This window comes from Mytilus californianus, unplaced genomic scaffold, assembly GCF_021869535.1.
Source record: "Mytilus californianus isolate M0D057914Y unplaced genomic scaffold, xbMytCali1.0.p SCAF_4, whole genome shotgun sequence".
Classification (NCBI taxonomy): Eukaryota; Metazoa; Mollusca; class Bivalvia; order Mytilida; family Mytilidae; genus Mytilus; species Mytilus californianus.
Genome location: NW_026262690.1, coordinates 95041744 through 95055010, shown reverse-complemented (window position 1 = coordinate 95055010; position 13267 = coordinate 95041744). Strand labels below are relative to the sequence as shown.

The 13267-nt window shown below is 31.4% G+C and overlaps 1 pseudogene; it reads left to right on the top strand.

Moving 5' to 3' along the window:
- Positions 1-779: 779 nt before the first annotated feature.
- Positions 780-10297, top strand: LOC127737160 (interferon-induced protein 44-like; annotated as a pseudogene).
- The last annotated feature ends 2970 nt before the right edge of the window (positions 10298-13267 follow it).

Genomic DNA, 13267 nt, shown 5'->3' with positions numbered 1-13267 from the left:
TATCAGTTGGATGTGTGTTATTGTGTACATACAATTGTAACAGCTTCGTGTACTATTTTCTGAAAGGAAGGTTAGTTTCAAATCTACAATCTTCATCAATAATCAAATTAAACAATTGAACAAAAAAAATGATTTCTTTTAAACATTTACATTAAGAAAAAAGATCGAATGTCGTGTACATGAAAGTAGTCTTAGTCTCAGTGTATGGAAGATAGTTGTCAAATTATCAATCATATAATATATCACATAATATAATTCTACTGTACCAAATTGAATTACAAAATACTTTTAGATATAAATCAGATATCAAAGGAATAAAACTCCATCAAAATGGGCGTTGAATTTAAGAAGAATGACCAATTGCAAATGGACAAATGGATTGATGGGAATAAAAAATACACACTGCTATACAAAGCAACAAGGGATGGATGTACTGCAACTGCATTTCATAATAAATACAATAATAGGGGACCAACGGTTACTATTTTGTACAATACCAACAATTCCGTTTTTGGTGGGTATACTTCCGTTAGTTGGAGAAGTGCTGGAGCCTATCATATCGATGCAAATGCTTTCCTATTTCGGCTTTACCAGAATGGAAAGTGGATTCCAGTAAAATGCCATTTAATGGTAATAATAATAATACCATTTACGACGAGGCTTCTTATGGTCCTACTTTCGGTGGTGGACATGATCTCAGAACATGTACAGGCGCTATAAACAGCAGTAGAACGTATTATCAATTGAACGGGGCTATCAGCTTTGGTCATTCATATACAATGAATAGCGAAACATATAGTTCTATAGCTAATGGACATTTGCAAATCAAAGATATGGAAGTGTATTTGGTAGAGGGTAAGTTTAAAGCATACTCGTATAATTTAACTATAAGTAAGAAACCAATAGTCCTTAAGGGTAAATGCATTAGATAAACTTTCGCTGTTCCACCAAAACTTAAAGAATATAAGGGAACATAATGAATATAAAAATTTAAATCAGTCAAAATGTTTTTTTTATTATCTAAACCAAATACCAGTTTGAAAATTTCGTTCCAATTCCACAAAGTACTTTTCTTTTTATACAGTAACACGTCAAGTCACCCATTTGCAAAATTTCCCAACACAGCTGTAACAAGCTCAAAAAGGAAACGACTAACGGTCAAGCTAAAGGAATCAATTTACGAAGACATATACAATCACATGATTTTGAGGTAAACAAAACATAAAATATATGTTAGTTGTGAACTTATTTTTTTAACAACCTTTATTTTCTTCTTACTTCAAATATCTGGAAAAATAAATCATACCTTAAAAAAGCAAAGGTAAAATTATTGATGTAAACTATTGCATATTCAAACAGTGAATAATAATTGAGCAGTTGATGAATAGACAATAGACAATAGACAAAATTTTCTTCTAAAATATGAATAAATATTTCATTTGATAGACTTAACTATTCTCGAAGAACCATGGAGGAAGACCCCAAAATGGGATGAGAAGGTATTGTTTGAACTGGAATATTACTAAAAATATTTAAATTTGAGTTTAAAAAGTTAATAAAAAATGGAAACAACACGTTAAATATTTTCATGTGTCCCAAGCGCTTTTCTTGATTTACCTTCGATTGAACGCCCATAGTCGAATATTTGAAAGCCGAGAATGCATTAGAACCGAAACAGTTGAAGAGCTATATGAAAAATTAATACCTAATAAACTTTGCTTTAGGGAGTTGAAACCTTAGTTTTTTTTTATAATTTCAAAATCTATAAACGGTCAATTTGAGAAAGATTTGTTATAAATCAAGTCAGTACCGAAAAACTGACTACTGAACTAATGATTCCCTCGGCAACAGCAGAGGTAATAAGGAATTACACTAGTTCGGCATAATGTATGGCTACATACATTGAAACAGCGTATAGAATAAAAACAGACCCCAGTTATTCACTTTAAACAGGATTATTCATCATCAATGTCTACAAAGAAACTTTTACCTTGTAGATGATCCCTGTCCAACTCCGTTTTCATTTTTTGTTCATTCGCGAATTTGCCTATTAACATATTTAAACAAACGTCGGGATATAACCTGGATAAAAAACAGTGCAACCGAATTCCTATGACCTGCATAATAATTAGTAAAAAAACGTGCAGTCTACTCTTTCACTGATTCTACCCTGTCGAATCGACTGTTATTGAACATCAATAAACTACTGTCGCCATAATCGACCAAGTCTGATCAAGGATACTGTTGATACAATTCAAAATACAACGAGAACTTATCTGTGTATAGTTTATACTCTGTCGACCAAATTCAAACTCGGTAAAGAACTGTTTGTTTGATTTTGTAAATATACAGTTCAGTTAGAATCGAGTATATCCAAGTCTATATATATTTTTTTGTTAATTGAGTAACAATATTTCGAGTACTGTTCAGTAGATTTAAGGTTCAGTTAAGACGAATCAAGAAATATTATATAGTTTTCCAGAATAATTAATTGATAAAAAATAAGCGCAAAGATTGTTTTGTGATCCTCTTCAAAATTTGTATTAGTGAAGCAATGACTTGTTATCACCCTGAATACCCAAATTGTAGTTATTGCAAGTTCACTCTTCTTCTATTTCCCGAACTTTAATCTAACCCTCTAATCTAATCTTTCCAAAATAGCCTCAAATATAGATATAAGTCACAAAGTACGGCCTTCAACACGGAGCCTTGGATCACACCAAACAGCAAGCTATAAAAGGCTCCAAATATGACTAGTGTTAAACCATTCAAACAGGAAAACCAACGGTCTAATCTAAAAAAAGAGAAACGAGAAACACTTATGAACCACATCAACAAACGACAACCACTGAGCATCAGGTTCCTGACTTAGGACAGGTGCAAACAAATGCAGCGGGTTCAAACGTTTTAGTAGTCGCCAACCTTCACCCTAACCTGAAACAATAGTGTTACATCACAACATAGAAAGACACACTATAAAATATCAATTGAAATGGCTTAACTCAATCAAAAGGCATATCAACAAAAACAAGTAAACATACACTGAACTAATAAATTTGATCTATGACACAATGTTAATACAAAATTAATTAAAAAAAGGGGGTAAACAATATCAGAAAGACAACCATAACCTTGGACAAAATGCCGCCAAATAAAATAAAGTACACAGGTAAATAAAAATAATTTTGTTGTAAGGTATTCATGGAGTACAGAAATATTATATCATAGTATATAAATGATATTGGACATGTTCTTTTTTATTTTGATTTTTCCTGTCATAAGGGGTTAGGATAGCATATACAATTTTAGTGACTGGATTATTATTACCTCTTCAGTTGGAATGCCGTAAGTATGCGTATTAAGAGACATATCGGGACTACAAGAACTTTTGCGGGAAAAACGTAAAAGTATTATCACTCGAAATTTTGCGAAATTTTACTCCGCAAAACTATCCGACTTTCGAGTAACCTTCGTTTGATACACTTTCCGTTTGGAAATACAAAATACAACACGTTTGAAAGCTTGAATACCAAAAGGATACACAACAAACAATTAAAACAATATAAACTCTGTCTTACGAAGTTGCAATTCTAGTTGAAACAATTACAAAATTCAACTGGAAATGTACGGACCAAATGTACCTTGGTGAGTTTTAATTTAACTATCTTAGTCGGCTTTTAGTATAAGTATCAGCAAAATTCGCCTTAAAAACATAACAAATATATATATATATATCTTTTATGTAAGCTACTCAATGACTTGAAAGAAAAGGTAGAACAATATAAACCTCTTCAGGAACTAAAAGTTCCTCAAGCACGTCTTCTATTAGTTGGACAAGTAGGAGCAGGAAAATCGAGTTTCTTTAACACCATAAATTCAATCTTTAAAGGATATATAACAAGTCAGGCATGTAGTGGTAATGCAGAACATAGCTTGACAACTGTTGTGAGTAGTACTATATTTGACAAGATTTTTATTGCTTTATGTTTTGATCTATGATTACCATTTAGTAAGGATTGGGCAAAAATTTGTTGTTTTAATTACTCCAATTTGCAGATTTAAAATTTATTATTTCAAAGAAAAACTGAAGGTTTAATTGAGAAAACAAAACTATATTCTATAAGACAAACCAATTTATATAGTCTAAAAGGATTTAGACCAGGGTAATTCTATGTAGACTGTATACGAAATACCGATCATAGGCTAAATGGTTTTAATAAAGATGGAAAGTAGAGTACGTAGTGAAAAAGCACCAGAGAGCACACATTCAACTAGAGACAAGTTGTGCCAATATGACAAAAATTTACTATTTTGGATGACTTAATATGAACAGCAATTATTAGTACCTTTAAAACAATTATTCTTCAAGAAAAACTTTAGATTTAAAAAATCCTGTGAACTATAAATGTCGGGTAAATGACTCATGACAAACGAAGGAGAAATTTTTTCATGTGAACATTATTCTTCCAACTTAATTCATGTCATTTTCAGTACTATTGGTTTTTAAAACTGGTTGCAAATAAATAAGAATATCGATAAATACAATGAAAATGTCAAAAAAGATTAATAAGTAGGCAAGCAAGCAACAAAAACAAATGTAAACATAATACATTGATTGAGAGATTACCAAAATAAAACTACTTGAAATTGGAAATTTTTTGAACTAAAAATTTAGAACTGCGGATTACTTACGGACACATTCTTCTTGTATTCACTGGACTTTTAGAAAAAGAGTTATCATAGAATTAAGTAAAGTTATATTCTTTATTGGTCTTCGTCTTTCGAAAAAATTCTGCCGTGAAAATGTTTAGATATTTGTATATGGAAAATAGATATTTGGAATAAATAAGACCAAACACGCATTAGAATTATTATTCTGTTAATGTCAAGTGAATTCCTTCAATACTTGTACTTGCAGAATTTTAGAATAATTTGATTAATAAGACAAACAGTATTGTAAAAACTGAGAATTATGTTTACGAACAGATGTCTGCGACCCATGCTGTTTCGATCATAAAAATAAGAAGATGCGGTATGATTGCAACTCTCCAACAGAGACCAAATGAAATAGAGGTTTACAACTATAGATCGCCGTACTATCCTTAACAATGAGCAAACCCCATACCGCCTAGTCGGCTATAAAAGTTCCCGAAATGACAAATTTGAAACAATTCAAACGAGAAATTGTATGTTGTTTTTAAAGTAATGTGTGTGAAGTCCACAAATTTCAACAATTTGTTTGGTTGACTTCTTATTTTATTTCGTCTTTTTAACTTTTTTATTCAAACGTTACTGGTGGGTCTGGCGTACATAATGTTAATTATTGTATTTATGATGAGTTTATTTTTCACAACCTAGTATGAATTTCAGATGAAATTATCAAGTTCAGATCCGTTGTTAAAGTTTTTCTTTAGTACAGCATTGCATATCAATTATATTATTCTCCGAACATTTTCAGAAAAGGAGCAAATACGACTAGATAACTGTGAGACATTTCCTCAAAAAGGTATCGAAACCTTAATGAATGTAGGCGGTGCAGTTTTCTCATTATTCATAAAATACTCAACATGAACTTATTGTCCTAGAAAAGCTTTTGCGATACGAAAAATACAGACTTTATCAAAAAAGAATATTTGGTAGACGAAACCTATCCTCACTCAACTCATTTATCTGACGTCAGTTTATTGTTCTAACTGTAGATATGTTTTTAAGAATCCACTGACGACTTTGTTAACTTAGAGTAACTTATGGTATAATTTTTAACTTCCAATCTTTTATCCTCTCGAAATTGAGTTTCATATTACGGGTTAGAACTTCTGCGTATTGTCATAGCAACTCATTTTCTTGCATAGCTTATCATGAAGGTAAACTTATCTTCCCAATGGAAAACAACGTTTATGATGTTGCGTCTTATGGTGATGCAATGAGTTCGCAGTATTTGAGTGATGGTTTTACCTCTTATTTTGTTAAAAAATCGATTAGGCTATTTCTTAACTATTACAATTACTTTATAATCATAGAGGGGTCAGGTATATTTTTGTAAATTTGTTTTTGTAGTACCGAATGTATCAAATTCGGAATTGGACATCAGGCAAACCACTAAAGTTCAGACTGCATGATACAAGAGGAATCGAGGCAGACCAGGGAATTGATGCACATGAAATATGTTTTTTATTGGTAGCCAGATTTTTATCAATATAAACTAAAACAGAAGCGTGTAGCCAATATTAGGAGTTATATTGTGTCATCTTTGGCTTCCAATCGTCAACAAAATATACAGCCTTTGGCTTATGTTTCGATATTTAAAAACCTTATCTTGATCCCAAATCCGAAATCGAAATTTCCAACAAGATTGAGTTGAAAAGATCAATAATGGTTCAAATAAGTATTACTTACGCGAATGTATCCATGTCATTATCAATCGAAAAATTAAGGCAACAAGAGTCTACAGATATTTAATCCATTTTGAATTAACAAACCAAGTGAAAACAACTTAGAGAATTGCATGAACTCAGAAGAAGCGTTGACAAGAGATCGTCTCCAGCTTTGCTTGCATCATTGTGTATTCGCCCTGCTTCAATTTGATTCAAAAATAAGTTATCTATGCGGGATAATAATAATTGAATACCGTCTATTTGTTGAAATATCAATCAACGAAACTTTTCAAATATGTGGCCGATTATTAAATCAAACTTTTCTATGATATCGTGTATATATTTTGTTGGAATCAGTTTGGATTTTTACAGAGTAAGATTTTCTGCAAACTAAAACTATAAATTGTGAATTTTTATTTTTGTAGACAAAGTCTTGTTAAATAAAAAAACAAAATGAGGCCAATCTTTTAGTTGAGATTGGAGATTATTAGTATACTGTATAGCATAGTTGAAAAATATTACAAAATTGTTATGATTTTGTTTCCAAATTATGTAGTAGATGTATAGAATTATTAAGAGTCTACATCTAATTGACCCAAATGGTTAGGTTTACAGCAACACAATATCTATGAAGGCTATATGTTATAGATTTAAATAATTCTTATAAGGATAAGAAAAGATAAAGGAAATTTTAAAAACATTCGATTTTGTGCAAAAGTTTGTTTTTCTTTAGGATAACTAGAAAGTCTTGTTTATATTTACAATGTATTTCTTTATCTCAAAAAATAAACTGATGGTTGCCTTCAAAATAAGATTTTTCTTCCACAGGTCTATTTACTGACATCAGTTTTTTCATTGCCAATTTCCCCTTTTTAAGAAGTAAAAAAAAAAGAAGGCATTCAAAAAAACCTTTAGTCTAAGAAAGTCAAATTATAGCAGAAAAAAAAAGTTAAAAAGACAAACAGTCCTCAAAATTCTACATATGAAACTAAACATACCCTCTGTCCCATATCTAAATCGGTACGTTATGAGAGTGCATGTTCACATTTTACAGTCTTAATCAGCAGAGGTAGTCTGAGGCAACACCACACCAAAAAGATTATCACAATTGACGACTGAAATCGACTATACGGTGTATAACGGTCACAATCATGAAAAGACAACTAAAGACGTCGTCTGATCTGATTTTTATTATACCGATGATGTAAATTTCGTATCTTGACATTTTTCCAATTGACAGACTCTGAATCACATGGATAGTGATACAAGCATAACAGGTGGCTCTTATACCCTAGCGACGAATACTTGATTCTATGCGAATCCCTGAAATATTTTTTCTTTTGATTGTTTCTTTATTTCAAATTGACTCTGAGCATTAGTAAACAATTGTCGCCTTATTCAAACCATTTATCATGGGTAAAACTAATCATTTCATAGAACACTATTGCATTGTCAATAAAATATAATAAGGTAAGAACTGCAGACAACAGCATTATTTCGAAGTATTGACTACGTCAGACCTTTATGAAATCATAATCCTAGCAAGTTCGTCTATTCTTATGGATGTCAGTGAATATAAAATGACGACCTGTTGGTCAATGAAAACTGTATGATGACATCACATAAGTAAGTTTGAGAATCTGTCATTGTTTGATGTATCCCAACGATGTTTATTTCATCGTGCACACCTGCTAAGTATATTTTTACATACATGAAATCTTCTAACGTAAATATGTATATATGGCAACTCAATGGTACGAGACTTACTTAACCTCCCATGATCGAATCTAAGCAGTAACGTACAATCACAATACAATTTTTATCCTATACATATAAATCTCCTATTTACCAATTTGCAAGAATCGCCCCTTTGATATATTATTGTTTAATATCTAGAATTGAAACGCTACGGAAATGCACAACAGTTTATATCATGTTAAAAGTGATCCATTGTACTAAAAGTTGCACATGGGTTTTTATCAACTTAAGTTAGAGTGTGATATTAACTATACAGGTATAATAATATATGTATAATTTTCAGCTAAATCCTTCGGTTCCTCTATCAACAGACATTCCAGGGTTTGTAACAAGCCCCCATCTATCAGAAAGGATATTCTGTGTCGTGTTTGTTATAGATGGCTGCACAGTTGATGTCATGCCAGAGAAGGTTATTGAGAGGATGAAGACACTTCAGAGTTGCATGAACCAAAGAGGTCAGTATAAATCTTAAACAAAGTATCATACCATTCCAACAAATCGGTAGACGTTATTTCCAGGTGCAATACATATGAATGAACAACATTTGTTAGTAAAAATGTCTAATAAGAATAAAGTTTGAGCTACACATATTAAGCTTAGTCAAAGAGCGGTTTGTTGTGATGTAACATCAATAAAAACATCTTGACAGCACCTATTGTGCGTATGACGTCAAAGGAGTAAAATTACAGTTTTTCTCTCACATTTGTATTAATCGGTTTTATGTGAACGTCAATGCAGGAAGTTTTATACAAAACTGCTCTCCTTTTTTTCCGTCTGTCAATCCGTCCGGTCGTCATTTCGAATTCCGTACAAAAACGGGAGAAAACTTTAATAAGTCATCATAAAACTTGTATGTAAATCTTGAATAAATGAATGAAAAGTCCCTTTCCATTAAAACAAAAAATAGCTTTTAGTTCCAGAGTGAAGGGACTTTGACTGTTAGATTTAATAAAAAAAAATCACACATCTCACACTCCAGTTTGAATAGATCAATTTGCTTGAAAATATAAGCTTTAAATTGGATTGGTTACAGAAAACTCCCACTTGATTTTGAGAAAATTTGTATGTTTTGCATGCCAGAGTTACGGAATTTATCAGTCAAATTTCAGTAAATTTTTCACATGTTTCACACTAAATTTAAAATGGTAAGATAGATTTACTTTAAATTTTACACAATTTGTGGAATTTTTGATGATGAGGTATTTAATGATTTTATACATTTTCGGATTTTGAGCTAAAGGAATACAATCTTCAGATCTAAGGGGATTTTAACATGTTATGCAATAGCTCAAATTACCACACACTTTAGTTGTTTGTTGGGATTGGTAAATATAGGCTCCCTTTTGATTTTAAAAATGGTTTGGTCTTATGTTATAAAGTTGAAGAACGGCACCAAAGGGACCATAAAAAAATACATTAAAGAAATGCCGACAAAACTTCTGCAAAAACATGAAGAAAGAATAACGACGAAAAGACAAACAGGTTCACAAAACTCTACATTATACATTAAAACTAATGACTAAACAACACTTAAACCCATCAAAGGTGTCTTGGAATGGTAAGCTTATCCGGCTACAAAAGTCTGTTTTGGGCAGACATATTTTAAGTAAATTTTGTTCTTTGTTTGTGTCTTATACTTGTTCTTGCATTTCAAATGTAAGCTTTCTTTGCATTGTCCGGTAAAAAAAAATATGACGTTCAGGGTAGAAATATGATTGTCATAATATGGAATAACATTATTTTATCAACCGAGAGAGTAAAGTTCTGGAACATTTTAAGCTGTTCTGTCTATCCAATTAATTGGTTGTATGTTTGTTTTTTTTAAACTTTGTTTATAGTTGGATGTCAAAATATTACAGGAGTTCCACAAGTGGTGTTGCTTACAAAGATAGACAAGATATGTGAAACTACAGGTAAAGACATTTCAAATGTTTTCTAAAGCTCAGTCATCGAAGTATCACAGATAATAGGACTCCCAAGGTCACACATTCTTCCCGTCAAAAATTACGAGGCAGAGATGGAACTTAATGATAACGTAAACATTCTTACTTTGCTTACATTACAGCATATGCTACATTTTTGTGATGACTACATGGACAACTACCTTTACCAAATTGAAGAGGGCAAAATACAAAAGCTGAGTATTAGGGAGTAAAGCATTTGATTCTATCTAGGATAAAGCTTTAGTGGATATTCATTACATAACTATTCGCTGAAAATGTTTTACCATAATTTTTTATTACATGGCTAAAAATAATTTTTTCTATCATTTACACAGACATTTAAGTGACACAATGAACTAATTTTTGTATTACAGATGAAACCTTTTTAAAACTTATTCTGCTTGAATCTATTTACTTAATTTATACATGTCTTATTGCATTCGTGTGATATTTATTGGTAAAAAATGATTTTTTATGCTTAGTTTTTCTTCGTGCATTCACAAAATGAAAGAATTAAAGTATTGCAGCTACAATTATCAACTATTGAAAAAGATTCAATACCAAAATTAGTTCCACAACGGTAATATATCTCAGTGGTCATATATTGTACAGTGCTGTAGTCGTTATTAACGGTTGGTTAATATGGACACAATGCTTATCATGCGCATTTTCTTTAATCCAAATTGACGTTTCATCTTGAAATCTAAATGTAACACAGCCCGATTTTCATTATTGTTTTTATTTTTTATTTTTTTGTTTTCGTTTAAAAGATGGAACTTAACACGTTTGGGCTATTGGTGTGTTTAATTTACCATTTTGTAGTTCCATGCTTTGTTGCTTTAAAAAAAAAGTTTTTAGATAATGAATTATCTGTGTTGTCTTTATCAAAAATTAACTTAACAAGCTTGGCTATTGGTGTGATTTATTTATCATTTTTAAATTCCATGCTTTTTACAACCAACTACTAGTATATGTATTCAGATTTGAATTAAGCGTTTGATAATTGTTAAAAATAAACTCATTGTAGTGGAATATAAAGGACGGTGACCTATAGTTGTTAATTTCTGTGTCATTCTGTCTCTTGTGGAGAGTTGTCTCATTGTCAATCAAACTACATCTTTTTTTATATCAACAAGCTTGTGCTAGTGGTGTGCTTTCGAAATTTTGAGTCTTTTGTGTTCCTCAAACTTTGTACTTCATTTTGTCTTTTTTTTTATTCAAGCGTGACTGATGAGCATTAAACATTTTAATTAGATAGCAAAGTTATCAAACTCAGTTAATAGATATTTCAACATGCTGTCGATATTTTTAAGGGCAATTATTATGCATCCTTCTGGTCGCCTTAATTTGTAAATTTGTATACATTTGGAGCTAAATTCACAAAAAACCTTTTTTAGAAAAATAAAAGATCTGGGTCAATATCCATGCGCCTCCAATTAAGGCACTCAACTTTAAATTGAAAAAAAAATGTATGCTATGAATTGGACATAATGCTATTTTAAATTATTAACTTATCTAAACTATTTGTGCTTTTTTGAAGCGCAGAAGACGATACAATATAGATATAAAAACGTTTGAGGTATTTAATATTGGTAAAAGACCAGATTTTAATTGTTTGAAAAGATAGACTTTTCACTTGCTGAAGCGGCATCACCTTTCTGGGTTTCCCAATTTGTGAAAAAAATAATTTCACTTCGTATGCCAAAAAATAAGCCACATCTGTGAAAATGTCTCAGCTTCGAAACATCTGTGAAAATGTCTCAGCTTCGAAAAGAGCAATCATGCATATCAAAGTTTAAGATATGGCCAGAAGAATGAAAGAAAAGCTAACATTGTCGCCTACCTGAAATGAATAGCACACCTTGACCAATCTTCCAAATCCCTTCAATGTCACGTTCAGATATATTGATGGTCTCCCGTATTACAATTCACTACATTTGTAATGAGTGCTTGCATCTCATATAACACAGAGATATTGCCATAAAGAAAACTATAAAAACTATAACATCTGTTACATATCTCATGGTTTAATTTGAAATCGACAAGAATAAAAACTTCAAACTAGGACCAAACGTTATAACTGAACTTTTCACTCATTTCTCAGTAGAAAGATACTCTATTTCCAATTATATTGCGTTTTCATATCTTTATTCTTACGTTTCGCCTGTGTATGTTAATATCATTTGTACTATATCAACAGGGATTTTCTAATAAAAAACAAACAAATGCTTCAGTAGTGTTATTGGGAAATGAGAAGGAACGACCTAATTCGACACAATATAAGTTTTAGTGTCCGAATTAATTTAATCCACAATGTACCTATCAAGGTTTTGACTGTTAAGAAAGCGAAAGACGATTTGTTTTATTTGTGTGTGTGTGTTTGTGTGTTTATATGTAAAGGAAAGAAAAGAAAATAGAATAGTGGTAACAAGAGTAGCTAAATAACACGACTAATGAACTAGATATCAATCAATATTGGTAGATTTGTTTTCTGAGGATCAAATAGAACGATAAATCATTTTTTTAACAAATGCATGTAGCACGTCAAAACCCCCTATATAGCAGCAGCTTATTCAGTATAGTTTAATATGGATTCCGCACAGGTTTTTTTTCTCTGCCACGAATAAGTCTGTCGTTATCAGTTAATGAAGTATGTAACAAGTTTGATGAACTCATGTTTTACTTTAGGAAACATTTCTTGCACTGCTACTGTCGTTTTTCATGTTGAAAAAAATGAAAATAACACGTTACAATTTTATGCGTCTGTAGCGCTTTTCTGGATTTACCTTCATCAGGAACGCTCAAAGCCGAATATTTGAGAGCAGAGGATATATCAGAACCCAAATAGTTGATGAGCTATATCGTTGATCGTTGTAACGTCTTCAGTTATAAAAAGAGGCTTGGTTTGTGACTCAAAAAAATATAAGAACTGATACATGGACATCTATTTCACAAAAGTGAAAAACATGTAAAACATATCAGAAGAGATGTCTCTATCTTTATTCATTCTGGTTGAATAGCTTGTTTGAAGTATCCCGTATCAAGATATTCCTGATAGAAACCCAAATCCTCGAAAAACAAATCAACTGGAAGATAAATTTTCACAAAGCAAGTGCTGCTTGAATACCTACATAGAAATAGAAGGCTTCCAATGTGGAAAAAACAAATCACATCATTGTCGTTATGTTAAGA